Source organism: Periophthalmus magnuspinnatus, chromosome 9 (genome assembly GCF_009829125.3).
Source record: "Periophthalmus magnuspinnatus isolate fPerMag1 chromosome 9, fPerMag1.2.pri, whole genome shotgun sequence".
In the NCBI taxonomy this organism is placed as follows: domain Eukaryota; kingdom Metazoa; phylum Chordata; class Actinopteri; order Gobiiformes; family Gobiidae; genus Periophthalmus; species Periophthalmus magnuspinnatus.
Window position 1 is genome coordinate 12,318,809 of NC_047134.1, and position 17,726 is coordinate 12,336,534.

The window sequence follows — 17,726 nt, forward strand, 5'->3', positions numbered from 1 at the left end:
GACGTCATAGTAAAATTATCTTAAAATGAATTCAAATGCTTTTAAAATGTTTATTCCTGATTAGCATCTATGCGTGTTTATGAACAGGGTGTATGCTGCGTTATGTGCTATGGTCCATTTGTTGTGCGGTACACTAAGTCAGCAGGTTAAGGAAATAATGAGCTCCCTTCTCACACAAATCACGTGTAATATGTGTCAAAGGGTTCTGACTCATTTACACTTATATTTTCATTTGGAAGAAACGCTGACACTGCACATGCTAACCAAAGCCACCCCAAACACCATTGGGTCACAGCAAAATAAAGTTGTATTTCGTTTTATGGACACTGTACGCAATAAACAAGTTGGAGAGTGTGGGGCTCTGTGAAGATGGCAGCATTCTTGTGGGGGCAATAATCCAGGGCACTGCTGACAAAGGTCTAAGTCTGTGCACTGGTGTGTCTATGTTTGTGCGTGTGTGTGCTTGTTTGTGTGTGTGTGCGGTGATCACTGATCCCCATGAGGCTATTTTTAACAGGAGTGACTGGAGCAGGTGGACCGGGCTGGGACAGTGGGGAGGGCACAGTGCTGGACTGGACCAGACCTGGTTTCAGTTCAGATAGAGATCGGGGGCAAACACACTCAACCCAAATCGGGGTGTTTCTATTCAAAGCCAGCTGGTCTGGCTTTAGTAAATGCAGGACATTTATTTGTCTCTTTTTTATTATTATTTTTAAGAGTTGGGCCTCAGCTGGTGCTGTGACTCAGAACTTCCTGGAGAAGTATTAACGGCACAGGTGAGTTTTTACAAGATTTATATCTTATATCTTTATTTGTAAGTCTTTTGTAAGATATTGAGCCATCTAGGGTCACATCCCATTGTATTCTTTATGCCACTCCCATGCCTGGATAGACGGAAAGAGACTGGTCATAAAAAGTCATAAAACCCAAGACTTGGAAATAACAACAACATGTCAGGACGCTCGCTCTTGGATAGAAAATATCATGTGGAAGCACACAATAAAAGATAAAAAGCGAAAACAATTTAACACATACATTTAATGTATGCTAATTTATGCATTTTTTATTACAAATATTGTTTGATATTTCAATGATATTTTGAACTTACCAGAATAAGCCACACACCTATGAAGGCGACTGATACATTGACTGATACATTTTAGTGCTGTTTAATTGGAGTTTTCCTTGGGCTTGTAAACAGCAGTGAACTTACTCAGTGCGTCCAACAGGAGGAGTCAGGTCCCAGCTGTTACGATTCAGGAGATCGAGTTTACAATTAGATCAACATTTTTATTCCTTGGAAGCTTGGCAATTGGTCTGAGATTGTGTAAGCTCCATGGTATATTGTGTATCTTATCTGTTTGTAACTCACAGTCACTTCAAGTTACTGTTCCTGTAAAGAGAGATGCCACGAATATTTCATTTTGCAAATGTTTACCAGAGGATGGAAAAGAATGGTGCTAAAATACTTTTGGTTTGGAACTACTTTGATTTCTGGATGGTATCCGAAGGATGCTTGGAATTTCAATTTCAAGCAACACACACTGTATTTTGAAGCAGATACATTATATTGGATGGTCAACTGCAGACTTTTCTTTCCCAGTTTGATGAAGCTTTAACCTTTCACTGAATTTGAAATATTATCCATCCAGTCTCTTGTGTGACATGACATACAGGCGATGTACATTAAGAGAACAGAAGATATAACTTGGATTGAAAAATGACTATATGAAAAGTGCAGCAGTTGCAGCATCATTTGGTTCCCCTGGTTTCCCAGAGTTCATTGTTAATCCAGACGCTACTCTGCAAGAAAATGGCAGCTCATTCTGTGAGTGATTGAGTAATGGATAAATTTCTTGTTTATTTCTGTGAATTAAATGGATTTCTGAAGCATCTGATTTGTTTACATTTACAAATGAGAAAAAATTTTGTATGGTTTTGTTTAATCCAAATGACACAGTGTAGTACTAGTAGGCTTGATAGAGTAATGGGGGCGTGGGTGGTTGCAATAGTAACAGTATGGGCCATAAAAAGCAGAGACAGCACCCAGGTGGTAGTTTTTGTGACTATCTAGAATTGTGGATTTCAGCTTCAACAGTACAACATTTTGAGGACTTTTCCTATTCAAGCGATATAATATTTTGTTTAAAAATATGAACTGCTATGACAACAATCCCGATTTTTCATCACTCTAAAACCCACGGATGAAAGTTGAGGAACGGACTTTAAATAGTTTGTTTTTGTTGCACAGATTTACTAAAATTCATAATATTTTAACAGTCTATTTATTTAACAACTGGCTTCGAATACTTTTAACTTCTGGCAAGTTCTACGGCGGTAAATTCTGATCTCCTGTCTTCATTATTCAACATTGGCATTTATCTAGCAGCTGCCTGGGTTTGTGTGTGTGAAAATCTCTCTCCATCTCCCCCTGAAGCACTGCTGAGGCCTGTACACAGTATGACGCAGTGCTGCCACTACCCAGCGCCTACTAGGTCCGCCTAAAACCTACAAAACACCAGCGATGGCACGAGGCATCGCTTTGATCTGCAGCTAATCTGGGCTGCCTGCATCCCCTCTGATCATGTCTGAATAAGAATGAGTTGGGGTTATCCTAGAGGCACAAAGCTTTAGACTGCGCCGCGCGTCTAATCGGCACATGCGGTGTAATACGGGCCTGTAGTCACTAAAGGCCTCGCCGCACACTTCATTTCTTCACAATAAGATGCGATCGGCTGCCTGTTGAGAGTGTGGGAGAATTTGCAAGGCCGTCCTAAGTGATCTTTAATCGTCAGGAGGATTGGGGTGAGGTCAGCAGCTGTGACAGGGTCTGTGTGATAGAGATATAGAAACACGTTAACAGAAGCATGGAAATTAAGAATCACCTTTGTACAACATGTATTTATGAGGCATGATGTACATATGGCTTGTCAAAATAAACATGTCATCTAATAAACAAAAATTGGTTTACTATAATGTCTAATCATATCTAAACTCCGATTCCCCTAATTAAAATCAACATTGTAATCTGTAAAAAACAAATATTACAAATGAAATGAGCTATATCTTGCCATTTTAGTTGAATAAAACATGATATACTTAAGTTAAAAAAAATTATAATTATGCAGTAGCGCAGTTTCCACACTGAATTAACTGGGTGCATCGCTCTATACAACCAGCACATTTTCTAACTCTTTTTTTCTACTCTAAGTAAATCCTTTGTGTGTTGTGAGTATAGATGTACATTGAGAAGGAGACAGAGCTCCCCTACAGGCAGCACGCTAAATTACAGAGCACCAGGGGCATCATGAGTTTGATTTATTGTGCACTACCTACAAAAAATAAATAAATAAATAAATAACTACATGTAGAAGTTATGGGATATTGACATATACATTCAGTTTACATAATGACAAATAATAACTTTGAGTATCTGTAACAATAACACAATATAATGCAAAAAATATATATATAACTTAACCAATATAGTTTATAATTAAGTATTTGCTCTTATGGTTGAAAAGTTCTACCGTTACAACAAAAAGAAAATGTTGTTGGTAAGATTATAGCTGCATAAAGTTTTGAAATGAAATATTTATGGTCATACATAATTTGTGGGGGGCAACTACCCCTAAATTGCTAATAAATAATAGAGTAAACTATCAGTAATCATGACTACATTGTGTGCTGTGCGTGCAACCGGCATCTGCACTACGCTCTTCCCTCCTTCACATGTCAAAGCCTAATAGTGATGTCCCATGAAGTTCAACAGGTGTGATGGTACAGAGGCAGACACCGTGTTCTCGCAGAGCAGGCAGGACCAAAGAGCTGCTCCTGTGATGTAACAGGAGCACCAGGAAGCACAAAGGCACAGCTTGTTGTTCAGCTTGTGCCTAATGAATTATTCAGCAAAGGTGTATGACAGAAGCCTGTTGGTTAAACACAACACATGCAAATCACCAGCACTCTCTTCGTGACATGAGAGAGGGGTTATTAGGCTGAGAACAACATTTTGACAACCGTAAGATTTAGTCAACTCTATGAAAGGCCTTAAAACTTGAAATAGGTGTAAATATTTTCCAAACATGTACAAAACAAAGATTTAGTGTCATACAGGATGCTTTTACTGTTTACTTGGGCGTGTGAGAGTAGATTGGTACAAATGGCCACTGGGTTGTGACTCTTCACCTGTGTCTTTCAACCTAGTTCTGAGGTAAATCCAATACAATCCAATTTGATTTACAAAAAAAACAAGAGTACAACACTGAAGTTTGCTCCACATAGACTAATAAAGCTAATGTAAGCTCAGAGGAAATACTAGAAAAGCTCATTTGAAAGCACAAATAAAAATCTCTGGAGGATCGCAGAAAATTCTTTGTTTTTTACGTTTTGCAATATGAGTACATATGAGTTAATTAAAAGTGATTTCCCACCTTTGCTCCCCTAATTATACTGTACACTGGAACAATTCCTGCAACTGTAATTACACATGATATTGCCCTCTGAGTTTCATTAGGAACCTTATTAATAAGGAGCTCCAATTGTGAGTAATATAACACACCACATGACTTATGCAAAGACCAAATGCCACGCTGCTGGAAAATGTCTTGCATCTCACAGGAAAAGTGAAAATTTGAACAGAATAGTGAGCGCACCAATGTTTCACAAGGAACCTACACATTTGGGCTGACCTCAACATGAGTACTCCTTATTGTTTTCTTTTGAACATTAAAAAGTATAAACTTATTTCAAATTTAAATTATCTTTATTCATGTATTCACCTGTTATACTATCTGTTATGTTTTCTTACATCATCTTAACAATAAAAACACTTAACAAACCATGTTCAAATCATATAAAAAAGTGGTTTAATTTTCCCATTAGCACGTCTCGGTTAGCTGGATACACAAGTGCAGAACAAAGATCCATAGACTCCAGCTGGGCGTGTGACTCTAATTGGCCCGTGGCCCTGACACTGCCCCCTGCGAAGACTTTGGTAATCACATCATGTAACATCAATCCACTGTCACATCTGCGAATCCTTCACCAAATCATCCGGGAAAAAGGACAAAAACAAGGGAGTGAGTGAAGGAATGAAGAAACAGACTGCAAAGAGATGCTATAATCGTTGGATAATTCTCAAGAGTAGTAGTGCAGGGCCTGACAACATCATGTACAGTGACAGGCAGACGGTTTTCCACATGATTGACGACAGATTGCACCCAGCCCTTTTTGCCAAAGAAATGTGTTTGTGTTTATTAGTTGCTGGAGAGGAGGACTGCACTGCCTTCTTTAAAACATTTGGGTTCTGGTGTGACACATGCTGTGAAGGGACTGTGATGACAGGTTGAGTATGATCAGTGTAGCAGACAATCTGTTTAATCACAGCATTAATTCTAGGCTCGCATCAAAATGTGGTCACTTCTATGTAATGTACGATTCAGAGGAAAAATATTATTGCTTAGGCAGCTGCAGTATCCTAATAAACAGCTTTTTGAAAGGCAAAGAAACAAATAATATCTAAAATCCAATGAGGCACGCCATGTTGTTTTCACTTATACTCTGGCGTTTTGGACATTATAAAAGAATAGTATTTATATATATATAGTGTACTACATCAATCGGAATTAGACAGAGAAGTCCTACAAAACAGCATATTCATCAGTGCAAAAGACAGATACTCCCAAAACTCCAACTAACTTAGAACTTAGATGGGAGACTGCTGGGAAATTCAGGTGCCACAGTGGGGCGCTAGTGGCAAAATGTGTTGTTTTGGTGTTGTGTCTTTGGGAAGACACTTCACCAAAATTGCCTAATATGAAAGCGGTAGTCAGAGGGGCTGATAGCGCAGAATGACAGCCTCGTTTTCATCACACTGCCTCAGGACAGCTGTGGCTTTGATAGTAGCTTACCACCATCGAGTGCGGAGGGAAGGAATAATGCACGAAACTGTAAAGAGACTTTGCATGTCTAGAAAAGCACTATATGAGACTAATGCATTATAATTATTAACTCACTCCATGCCCTCTCCTTTCTGTTGTCCATATAAACTTCATTGACTAAGACACCATCGACTGATTAATCAACTAAACAGCTAAAAGTGCACAACCACATCAATGTCTATGTAATATAAATAGTAATGCACTTCCATTTAGTGCTCGCTGAGTGTTGGCTGATTGTGGTAACAGTATTGTGGTACCCATTACAACGCAATAGACTTGACCTATTGCCACATAAGCTTCGATATCACACTTTGTTAACTCGAAGATTTAACCTTACATATTAATCTTGGCAGGCAGGAATCAACACTGCAACTTTGCCTTACAGCTTCACTATGTCCATCCCTGCAGACAAGTCAGACATGCATGTATGAATATGCATGAGGCTATGTTTTCCACGTTTAATGATTTTATACCATTCAAATATATTCAGTCCACCTCCCCCCGTTTTTATCCCCCTGCATTTTCTATGGCTGTTTAACACACACTTATACAAAGATGAAAAGTCCATGATGTACATTATGCTAGAGCAATTACCATTTTGCTGGCAGGTTCTCCACTCATCTCTCCTCTCCTCATACTCCTATATGTGTTACTTCCTGCAGGTGCCAACCAAGACAACCTCAAGACATCGCTAACACTGCACGGACCTCTCACGCAACTCGCTAACGCAAAGAAAGCTACGAGACTGAAGAAGGAAGACAGAAAGTGGTAAGTGCAAATCTACTGTAGATGTCAATGCCAGTGACACTTTTCAAGCCACTCTAAAGGTGAACGTGTTTTGCTGATATCTGATGCTATTCTTACTCGCCATGTTGTGATCCCGTGGCCTACGTGTCAAACCAACGACATCTACTATCGATTATTATAGAGATCAGAGGGGCCAGAGGAAATGCTATTAAAGATTAAAAGGTCAGGTGATGTGAAGGTGGTATCCCGAGTCACCAGACACCAGCAGCTCGAGTTACCAAGGCTGAAATGTGCATCCGTCAAGAAGATTAGCCAGCTTGATTTATTCATCGACACAAATTTATTAGTGCATCAGTGGGGGGAGTCAAGGGGTACAGTGAGTCCAGTGATAAGAAAAATATTCACCAGGATCAATGTATTGTTGACAAAATATTAAACAAACCTGCTAACTTCATTACTTTTTAACATGGTAGCGAAGTATTTTTACATGTTATAGTCAAGTTTATTTACCTAACTAACATCTATGAGTCTTTAAAAGTAATTATACCAAAAATATGATCAGGTATTAATGCAAATGTATCTTCACAATGTTTATCCTATGTGTATAACCCCACATCAATGACAGACAACTATCCAAATGCAAACAGTCTGTTGTTATGTGACACAACTTTTCATTTTCACTTTTGTCTTTTGCTTCTTCTCGTCTATCTGCTGAATTTACTAATAGAGCATCCATACAACAGAAATCTATAACAGAAGACGAGCCATATTACAAGGTCTATCTAGGACTCATCTCCAAATATTAAGATATCCGGCGTCTTATCTGAAGTGGCAAACTTGCTGCTCTAATTGTTCTTGTCACAGTGAGAGTCAAGTGGGTGTTTTGAAAATCATTTGGTTGGATGGATAAAGGCCTGGTAATTTCCCCCCATGCATGGTGTCTCTGTGTCTGTGTATAGCGCTTATCTGTATCTGGAGATAGTCAAGTCTTGGAGAGTGATTGGCGGCATGCAGCAGGAGGTTGGAGACAATGGGAATTTGGAAAGCAGATAGCACTTGTCCTGTAAAGACAAGAAAACACACGAGAAATCACTGCAAACTGTTTTGTTTTGGTAGAACTGATGATTGAACTCACTTTTGGAACCAACTTTATGTCTTCATTTTATTAATAACTGACTAATAACATAGACAAACAGGAAAGAAATATGCTTCTATTGGTGTTTTATTGCATTATCAGAAAATAATGTGTGCGCAACATGTGCGTAAAAGTAAAGAAAAGTTTGTGTTAAACGTGGCACGAGCTGCGTTTTCTGGGCTGGCTGCTCAGAACCAAACTGTGAGTCCACTCTACCCTGGGCTGGAGCGATAATAAAAGCATTAGTGGCTGTGCCTATTTCATTAAGTTGGGAAATGTTAGCCCGCCCCCTTTTTACAGAAGCCAAAAGAAAAAAAAAATCGATTACTTCTGCTTGCACGGGGGAGAGACGAGAGGGGCTCAGGCGTACAGTGTGGGTCAGGAATCAGGACTGTGCAGCGGAACAGTGAATAGCAGCCCCCCTGACAAACATTACCACGAGCTCAAGACGTCCGGCAGTTTAGAAGAGCACCACCTTCAGCGAAGCACACAGCGAATCCCTGCGCAGCGCTCACCGGCGACCAGTCCACACCAGACCCACACCTCAGCGCGCACAAGGAGAGAGAGAGGCAGACGGCGACACAACAAGACACACAGACTTTTCACGCAGACAAACTAGCTCACACCATAGCTTACTTTTTGCCAAGCTTGCTTTGTTATAAGTTGCGCTTCTGGATTGTAAGTGCGCCTGTGCCAGAAGTCCTCCCTGCCCTTCAACCAGCGGCTTCTTTTGGTTCTTGTCATCCGCCCGGACCGAACTGCGGGGCGGACTTCTTGTTTTACCTTCACCTCAGCGTCTTCTTCACATGAAATGAAGTAAGTACACTCACTTGGCACGCACTTTTCCACCGACACTCGCAGCGACGTGTGTTTTTTCACGGACAAACTTAACGGTTGATTGTGGGGAGCGCCGCTTCCTCTACAAAGTACAGTAAGTGCGTCTATTGATTTGTTGTGACCCCGATCGACTTACGCCCGTGACAGCTATGTCATATAATTACACGCTGACATCAAATAGCTCTTTATGGGCTTTTAGGAGAGTCAAGGTCTGCCTCCTGTCTTACCTTATTGTGGCGTGTCGACCTTGTGTGGCTTTCTCGTGTCTCCATGAGGCGCACACAGATCTGACAGCAGCGTCCTGTTCATCATGTGCTCTGAGATTATCAAACTACACTAAACTATAAACGCAGACATATGTGCTGATTAGGAGTCCTCAAGAGCTGTCTAAATAAGAGCAAGTCAGAAAGTGAAAGTTCATTTCACTTTCAGTAGTTTTAGTGTCAGGAGCCCAGGATTTAATTAGAACCTAATATAAGAACCTTATAATAATAAAACACTTGTGTCTTGAAGCTCTTGTGCAGATAACTGTTTGGTCTTAGCTACAATTTGGAAACATGCATAAATTAATAATTAGCACTTTGATTGAATAAGCAGTTTATTACAACTTTTTCTGCTATTCACAAGTTTTTAACTTATTTAATTTCAACTTGATTAGAGTTTATACCATATTTTATAAAACATTATTTTTAGATATGAAGCATTTAAGACTTTAAATAATATATTTTACACTTCTAAAATATGCATAATAATATGTGTCAAACACAACAACACCATCGAGTGTGACTTAAATTTTCACTTTTTGCATTTAGAATGTTTCTTTATTAAACCTGTTGCAGATGATTAATCGTGACACCAATTAACCTCTGTCACCTTTCAAAGGTGACATACTTAACAATAAAACCACACTGCATTGTTTCTTATTAAACACAATAAAATCATCTTGTGAAATTAGACAGAACAAGAGGAAAGCTGCCACACAGTACTTTATAATTTACAGCGCCTGTGATACGAACTAATGTTTACCTGTATATGATGTTTGTACACGGAGGCTTTAAAAAGTAAATAACTACTAATAACTACTAATTACCGTAGTGTACAGTTCATATGTATTAATTTAAATTATGTATTGAGGTATTTTGTATTTATTTAAATGCAAAGCAAAACTATTTGAAAGTTTAAATGAAGAAGATCGTTAAACTGTGTTCTGTTCATTAATGCATTTATTGACTTTTATTCACGTTATAGATATAGGACATAAATATGAATTTATCTAAATTATTGCCAATTTATAAAGCCCGAAAAGACATAGTATTACACTACATCTGTAGAAGTGTAGTGCACTTTGATACATCTAAGATAGACACTTTTTAATGTACATTTCTTCTGGAGACCAAGCCCATTGCCCACTGTATTTAATTATCATTCTACACATGAATTTACCCCATTATTTCCTAATGACTAATTAGTTAGGTTTCTACTGAAGTAGTTGTAGTTCATTATGCGTTTATAAGAAAGCTTTCACACTTGGCCTCTCCCCTTGTGCCTATGGTCAATGAAGCTGTTCTGTGTGGCCTGTCTGGCCTGTTGCTCTCTTGGGATTTAGTGTTAGGTTAATCCGCTCAGAGGAAGGTGAGCGCTCCTCGCATGTGGACCTGCCTCTGCACACACACTTACACACACGCAGCAAACTCAAATACATTATACATATAAAACTCTAGTTCCCTGATATAATGGGCTATTGTCTTAAGAAGTTTTCCCCCTCTTGACAAATCATTTCGGATTATAGGCACTGATTCACAAAACTAACAGTGACAACACTCTTACCCTTTCTTACAGAGGGGATTTAAAGGGCACGTGTGGCTGTGATTGGCCCCAGCCCTGAGCCGATTGTCAGGGCACTTTGCTGTACACGGGGGGCTAAGGGAAGCTTTACTTAAGTGAGGGGAGGAAACGCATCGAGCCATGTGAAAAGAACGAAGGCTAATATTTGTGATTTAAATGTCTATTATAAAGGGGTTGAGAAGGGCAAAGACAAAAACAAGTTGCCTCGGGCTCCACACTTGATCGTAAAGAGAAAAAAAAGGAGAAGGGATTAAAGTTTCGCTAAAGTCATGCGATACACTACACACGCCAGATCTGTAAAAACATCTGAAAAATGTCAAATCTGTAAAATTTACATCTAAGCAAATAATTAAACGCTCCCATTTTTTCCAGCACCTTCTTTTCAAGCGTTTTTTCTTTCCACTAATGGTCTCAAATATTTTCAGAAGGGTTTGCCCAGTTTGCACAGTTAAACATCAGTAAAGTGCTCATTTGCAGATTGCAGGTTGGCGAGATCGGGCCGGTAAGATATTGGAAGTAGTGTAATTGGACTTCATGCCCTTTGGCTCAAAACGAGAAGGTAATATAAAAGTCAATTCTGGAAAATCATATTTACTTCTTAGAAAAGGGAGCGCATAGAATCAGTTAAACTGTCTGGAAACATTATTGTGTATCAAGCAATTTAGACTATGTTTAGACTCAAGCTCTTTGGACACAGCAGAAGTTTAAGAGTTTACTTTCCCTAATTTTTTGACAGATTTGTTCGTTAAGTCCTAAATATACATTTCTTACTGTAATTTTTAATTTGATGGAATCATAAAGCTTTCCTATTATCTTGTCTGCACCAGTCCCATCACATACACTGCAATATCTTAAAAAGTAATGATCTAAAGTAAATAACATAAGCAGTTAGGGAGTTGCGGTGGATAGAATGCATACATTTGAATACGTCTTGTTTTTTGCATAATGATGAATAGATTTCTTCAGTCTCTATCGAGTAATTAGCAGTGACGTTGAGCACTTATATGTGCGTGTGTCTGTGAGGATGTTTGGGGCTTGTACGCTGGGGTGCTAAGGATCACAGAGGAATATACCCCTCTTTGATGTTTAATTGTATTGTAAAACACACTTTAGAATATTTCTGCATAAAGTCGACTTCTGGCTGCGCTGGGCTTTGTGTTTTCTGGGTTTCTTTGTTAGTTTGTGTGTGCGCGCGTTTCCCAGTCTCTTGTCTCTCTCGCTGTTTGTGTGGTGGAATGTTTATGCCCTTTTTTCTTTTCCGAGTTTGTGTGAGGTTGTTGCTGCTGTATATTGATATGAAAATGTTTTTTTGTTGTTTTTTTTTGTTTTGTTTTTTTGTGTTTGCTGTTGCTGTGATGATAGGATTTGAAGTGTTGAATGATGGAACAGTCATAAAACTCGAGATGAACACAAGCTAGAATACTGAATACAATGCTTGAATAACTTCCATACAATAAAGAATATAATTGTTTAGTTAAAAATAAGTCTATAATAAATCTATTGGTGTCTTTTGTTTCAAGTCTGATTTACCCTAAATAGTAAAAGAACAGTAATTCAGTAAAAACGAAACATAAACAGCATATAAAACATATACAAACGTGTGCAGATATTCTTCTACTCCTTATGATGTCATGATGGACAGGATACTGCGGGCCCTCTTTCTACTTCCTGTTTCCTACTTCCTGCCTGGCCTGTAGGTCATCGTAGCTCCAGCTGCTGGGTGGTCTGGCTCAGTTGACACCCCTGACCACACAATGCTATCGTCAGCTGTGGCCCACCTAAAGAGACACCTCACCAAACTTTGAATAACTTTGAGGCCTGCTCCCAGAAATATTTGGAAAAGGGGAGAGAAATCTATGAGTCCGTTATGAGCAGCAAAGTTTGGAATGATAAGACAAAAAGAAACAGGACGGATAGGACCTCTTTGTGTAAACATGGAGCAGGATGAAGGCCTCTGCGTGAATTCTGTTTGAAAAAAAAAATGTATGAGTTATGTGTCGCTTTAAATCTGTCGAAAAGCGAAACAGACTTATTGCAAAATTAACATTAAGTTTATACTATTAAACTATTCTAACTAAATTACTGCGCAAAAGGTTGTAATGCATGATATGAAAACAGAGGTACTAAAAATTACCAAAAAATATAAATAATAAAAAATTTTTCCTGTAAAGAAAGTTTAGTTTCCTTCATTGCTTTAAAAGTTTTTATAATTTAAATTTTTTTGTATTTATTAATTTTTTTAATTACAGAATATAACAGTTCAAATTAAAATAAATGATTTAAAATGCTCTCAATTTCTCACGCATAACTAAAACCTTTGGGTCATACGTAATCGAAATAGTTTCAAACCCGTTTTAATTCATTTCTGGGGTCACTTGAGGGTAAAAGCGTTACAGTATCGCCATATATTCAGTTTTAAAAGACACGTGTCGGAGAACTACTTAATCTTAATATATCTTTTCAGAAAACCCCTCTCCTCACCTCCCCTTTTACATCTCTTTGGTGTGGCACATTTGGACTACACCCAGTGGCCCAAAAAAGCAAGTCAAGGAAAAGGAGAGAGAGAGTGTGTACCGTGTGTTTAAAAAAAATGTAGAAATGTTTTTCAGTGGCGGTAATTTATCTTTGTCACGGCAGCAACATAGCCTAGTCATTCTGCAACATGGTCCGGTGAGATGCACAGAGGTAGTACTGTGCTTTGGCCTCACATCCATCTGAAAGCCCTGCTCACTCACAACCTGCTGCTGCCGCCGCCACGCCACTCTCTGTATGTTCTTGGTATTTTTAGCATGTCTTCACACTTGATAGGGAATTCTACCCAGTCACACTCTTGTAACGCGCTACAAATAATCTTTTTAAAGCTTCTGTAAACGTCTGGTTGATTGCGAATGTTTGGGCCTATAATGCAAAATGCTACAAACGCTGTACTTTTTTCGCAAAATATGTGGCAAATTTTTAGTTTTAGTTCAATTTCACGCATCAAATTGACTTCATATATTTCCGTGATGGACTTAAATCTCCATTTGACTTTTTGTCCAACAGTTTTGAGAGTGAAACAAAAAGGCAAAAGCTTAAGGTTTTTTTTTTTTATTGGTCTTAAAACATATTGTAGTGTCTTTCAGGTCAAGACAATACATTATGTTGACCTTTCATTTTCACCATTAAAATGACGTAAAAGCTAAAGCAGTTTGAGTATAAACATTCACTTAAAACATAGGAGATCACAGCGCTTTTTCTGTCATCTGTGTCATTCCCACGTGATTCTTGAGAAGAATGCTCCCGGGACAGGCTCAAAGTTCCATACCACTAAATACTTTAATCTCTTCATTGTATCCAACCTGTTCTTTTCCAATCAGTGGAGGGTGAAGGAACGCCCCCTCACACCCCTACTCATTTCTTTCCTTTTTGGCCAGTCTCCTTCTGCCCTGTGATGTATGGCTTTTTCCTAACAGTGGCTCTTCCAAAGTGCAGCTCGTGATGTCATTAATTTTATTCATACTTTATGGATGTTCTGTCTGGAAAAAAGAAAGAAGAGAGAGGGAGAGAAGAGAGGAGATGGTGTTGCGGAAGGAGATTTTCAGTGCAGTTGCATGTATAATGAATGAGGGGGCACTTTGTTTGAAACTCCAGCCCTCCCGATTCACTTCAAGGTTTGCTGGGCAAAGTGGGGGCCTCGTGATCGCACACCGCGCCACACTCTCCTCTCTCGTCCTGCCAATAGATGCTTTCACCTGGCACTGTGATTCGACCCGCTGGAAAAACAAATAACCTTGTGTGTATACAGGGCACGCACACTCGCACACACACACACACACACTCACACACACTTACAATGGAGGCTGGAGAGTTTGTATAACAGTGGGAGCGGTGCAGTGACGCCCAGACGATACTGAGGAGAATACTGGCACCCGGCCCACACTTCCTAAATAGTGCTCTCTACAGAAATAGCTCAGCCTTGATATTGACTTTTGTCTGCTGGGTGTATGTGTCTATGCGCTCAAAGACAAAAGCGCTTGATCACTGTCGAAGGAGGTTTTAACTTTGTTGGTCTTTGTAGTTGATTTTCTTGATGGATATTTTGAGCCTTTGTGTTTCAGCAGCAGAGCATTAGAGCGTTAGTGAGCTGTACTGCCGCCTTTCATTATTTGGGATAAAAATGGACTGGGTGTTATTTCTGGCCCCCGTGCCGGACTTTATAAATAGCTGAGGAAGTGTGGGGGATACCTGTCGTGGCTCCAGTCTTACAGCACAGACCTACGTCACTTCCATCCTGCTCCAGCCTACGACAGAGCTGGCCTCTGGGCCCAAAGAAAACAGGAAGAGTCCAGAGACTTGGAGGGTCCAGAGTTGAACTTTACTGACACTTCTTCAGTTTGAAACCAAGTGTCAAGGCAGCACAATGGAGCCTTCAAATCACAAGTGTTTTTGCAACACTTCTGCTCAGAGTGTAAGGTCACAAGGTGATTTTCGCTCCTCTTTGCCATCTGTATGCCAAGATGTCTTGTTAATTTCATTTCTGCCACTCAGACATCTGTCATGTGAACAACACGCCAAGTGTTAACTTGCTGTCTTTTCTTCACATTGTCTTATCCGACTAGGCATTGAAACCAAAAATCAAAACATTTTCTCCATCATATAAAAATGTCCTTCCTACTCAAACATCCAATCATCAAACTATTAGTTTTTTCTTTCAAATATGAACATTATCCATACCTTTGTGCTTCATGCCTCCATAATCGCATTAAGAATCGGGCAGAGCTGTAAGAATAAGACCACTAAGAGCTCTATCTGCAGTAGAGGACTACCTCTTCACACATGTAAGAAATCATTCCCTTTTACCAGTGTGCTTTCTCCCTCCACTCGTCGCTATAAAGGGAATAGTGCCTGCCTGTTATTAATGTGTTTTTGACAGCTTAATTTGATAAGCGGGCCACTTGTTAAAGAAGACTGGATTGTTCTCATGGAAAGAACAGCTCTTTCTCTCCCATGTTCTTCAAAATGCTGCCGCACAGTCTGTTGATGACCCAGTTCTAAGAGATGGTCGAAAAACAAGGAAGAGCAGAGCAAAAACCCCAGGGGACAAGATGCGAAGGAGAGAAGGCTAGAGGGTAACAGGAGGAGAGGAGAGAGACATAGGATTGAGGTGTACACTGTAAGTACTTATGTGATAGCAACTTATACTGGCTCTACTTTCTTTCCTCTTGCTCTCGTCTATTGCTTTATCGGGAAAATAGAGGAAGGATAACTAGGATTTGCTTCAAGTCTTTGCCAGCGCCCTTTAGTTAAGCACATGTGTAATGAGTTGTTTATTTGAATAATGCTCTGTAGGTGAAGAAGAAGCCTGTGTTCAAGCTACTGCTGATTCAGACAAAACACATTAAGCACAGATGCATTTAACCTATTTTTACCCCAGTTTTAGGAACATGCCCTTATTGACAAAAATAACATGGTGGAGAAATGGCAGACTTTAGGATTGAAGTGTGAAATTTGGCAACTACAGCTACAAATTATTTCTATGAGGAGAGAGTTTTGTATATTCTGTACATTGCACATTTTTCTTTAGACAATAGAGACACCTGTGTACAATGAGTCTGTATGAGATCTGCCCTCTCTTTAATACATGGCCTCTATGACCTCCAGCCCCTTCATTAAAAGCCTTATCGCATATTAAACAGTTGCGTATATGCTATGAGCCGACAGCTGAGGAACTCAAAGCTTACATGTGCAGGTAGGTACAAAAATATGCATTCACACAGTGGGTTGTGGTAGGAACACAGCCACCAGTCCAGCTTCCCACACACAGCTGTGATACAGGTCACTTGCTGCGCAGGGTTGTACAGAGGGGAACTGTGTGTTTGTGTGTTACATTCTCAGGCCCGCGCTCGTCATGAGGCTAGGGGGATTTTTCTCAGGACAGAGGCATGGGGGAGAAATTGAATGATATGAGAAAAATGAAGAGAGGAAAGGGGATAGGTTGTGCCCACTAGTTTGTGTCCAGTGCTCGCTGCGGGTTTGTCTATGTAGAGTGCATGAAGTGGAAAAAGCTGTTGCCTTGTATAGGGGACGTGCTCTGCTATCATTAGCTTGGGGGAGTGGGAGGGGGCAGGCGAGGTTATGTGAACGGTGCAGCTGTGCTCGCTGCGCAGGGAGTTGAGTGCTGGTAGCGCTGGTGGGGGGAACTCCAGGCAGCCAGGTCCTCCTCTCAACCAGCAGCTTCTGAACCAAACATACTGCACCAAGAAAGGAACATGTAACCAGGCCCTATGAACCCCTTCCACCCCCCACACTCCTCCGCTCCATTGCTGTGGCCTTAGACTTCCAAATATGAAAATAAATAACAATTGGTGCTTGATGCCTTGGATAAGGACGAGAAGGAAAAAGAAACATTCATGATTTATCAATAGATCATGGTATGTTCTCCATTTGTGGTCTCTATTTTAATCCCTGTTATGGATTTGGAAAAAAAAAAATCACTTCTCTTTTTGTTTGGGGGACTTCCCCATGACTTGATGCACAATTCAAAAAATACTCAAATTTGTTTAAAGCTTTTCCCCGCCTCCTTTCTTCACCTCAGTGGAAGAGTCATAGCCATATGTATGGTGAAGGATCGGCGCAGGAGACAAAGAGCCAAAGATGCGTGTCAGGCTGTGTGATCAGCTGCTGTGGAGAGACAAGGCAGAGGTGGCTGAGAGACGGCACTACACACAATACCATCATCGTGCACTGCTAATGCATTCAGCCTGCCACCGAATGCAACAACAAGGCAAACTATCACACAAGTCACTTCACAAGATGTTCCTACAACAACAACATCCCCAATAACAGACATGCGCATGCACTCGAACAGAGACGACGCGCTCACCAACATGCATAAATAAGTACACAATGGCAAAAACCCACCGCAACAAACAAAGATTTGAACGCAAACAAACAACTCTGAAACTTGTATGCGATCTTGGAGAAAGTGTAAAAAAAAAAAAAAACACACTTTGGTTTCAACAAATGGCTTTTTTACCAAATGCATCAATCATTTTTAGAAGATAATGTAAGATTTCCAAAAGGCTCCTTCTATGATGGCCCTTAAGCCAAAAATAGATTTTGATCAATGAGGAGTGTTGTTTTGGTAATAGGGGTCATCTTGTGTGATTCACCGGCTTTTGCTGTAGCCACATATTGAGATGTGAGGCATCCTGCCAGAGCTTAGTCTCACAGTAGTAATT

The 17,726-nt window shown here is 39.9% G+C and overlaps 1 protein-coding gene across 8 annotated transcripts in view; it reads left to right on the top strand.

Moving 5' to 3' along the window:
• The first annotated feature begins 582 nt into the window (after positions 1–582).
• Positions 583–17,726, top strand: part of mef2cb (myocyte enhancer factor 2cb) — a 56,024-nt gene continuing 38,880 nt past the window's right edge. For 2 of the 8 annotated variants that reach the window (XM_055224524.1, XM_055224526.1), the window contains exon 1: positions 8,148–8,640. The gene's annotated coding sequence lies outside the window, so the exon portion shown is untranslated. Of the gene's footprint in view, positions 777–6,604; positions 6,711–8,147; positions 8,756–17,726 lie in introns of those variants that run through there. The other 6 variants (XM_055224522.1, XM_055224525.1, XM_033971975.2 and 3 more) reach the window with 6 other exon arrangements.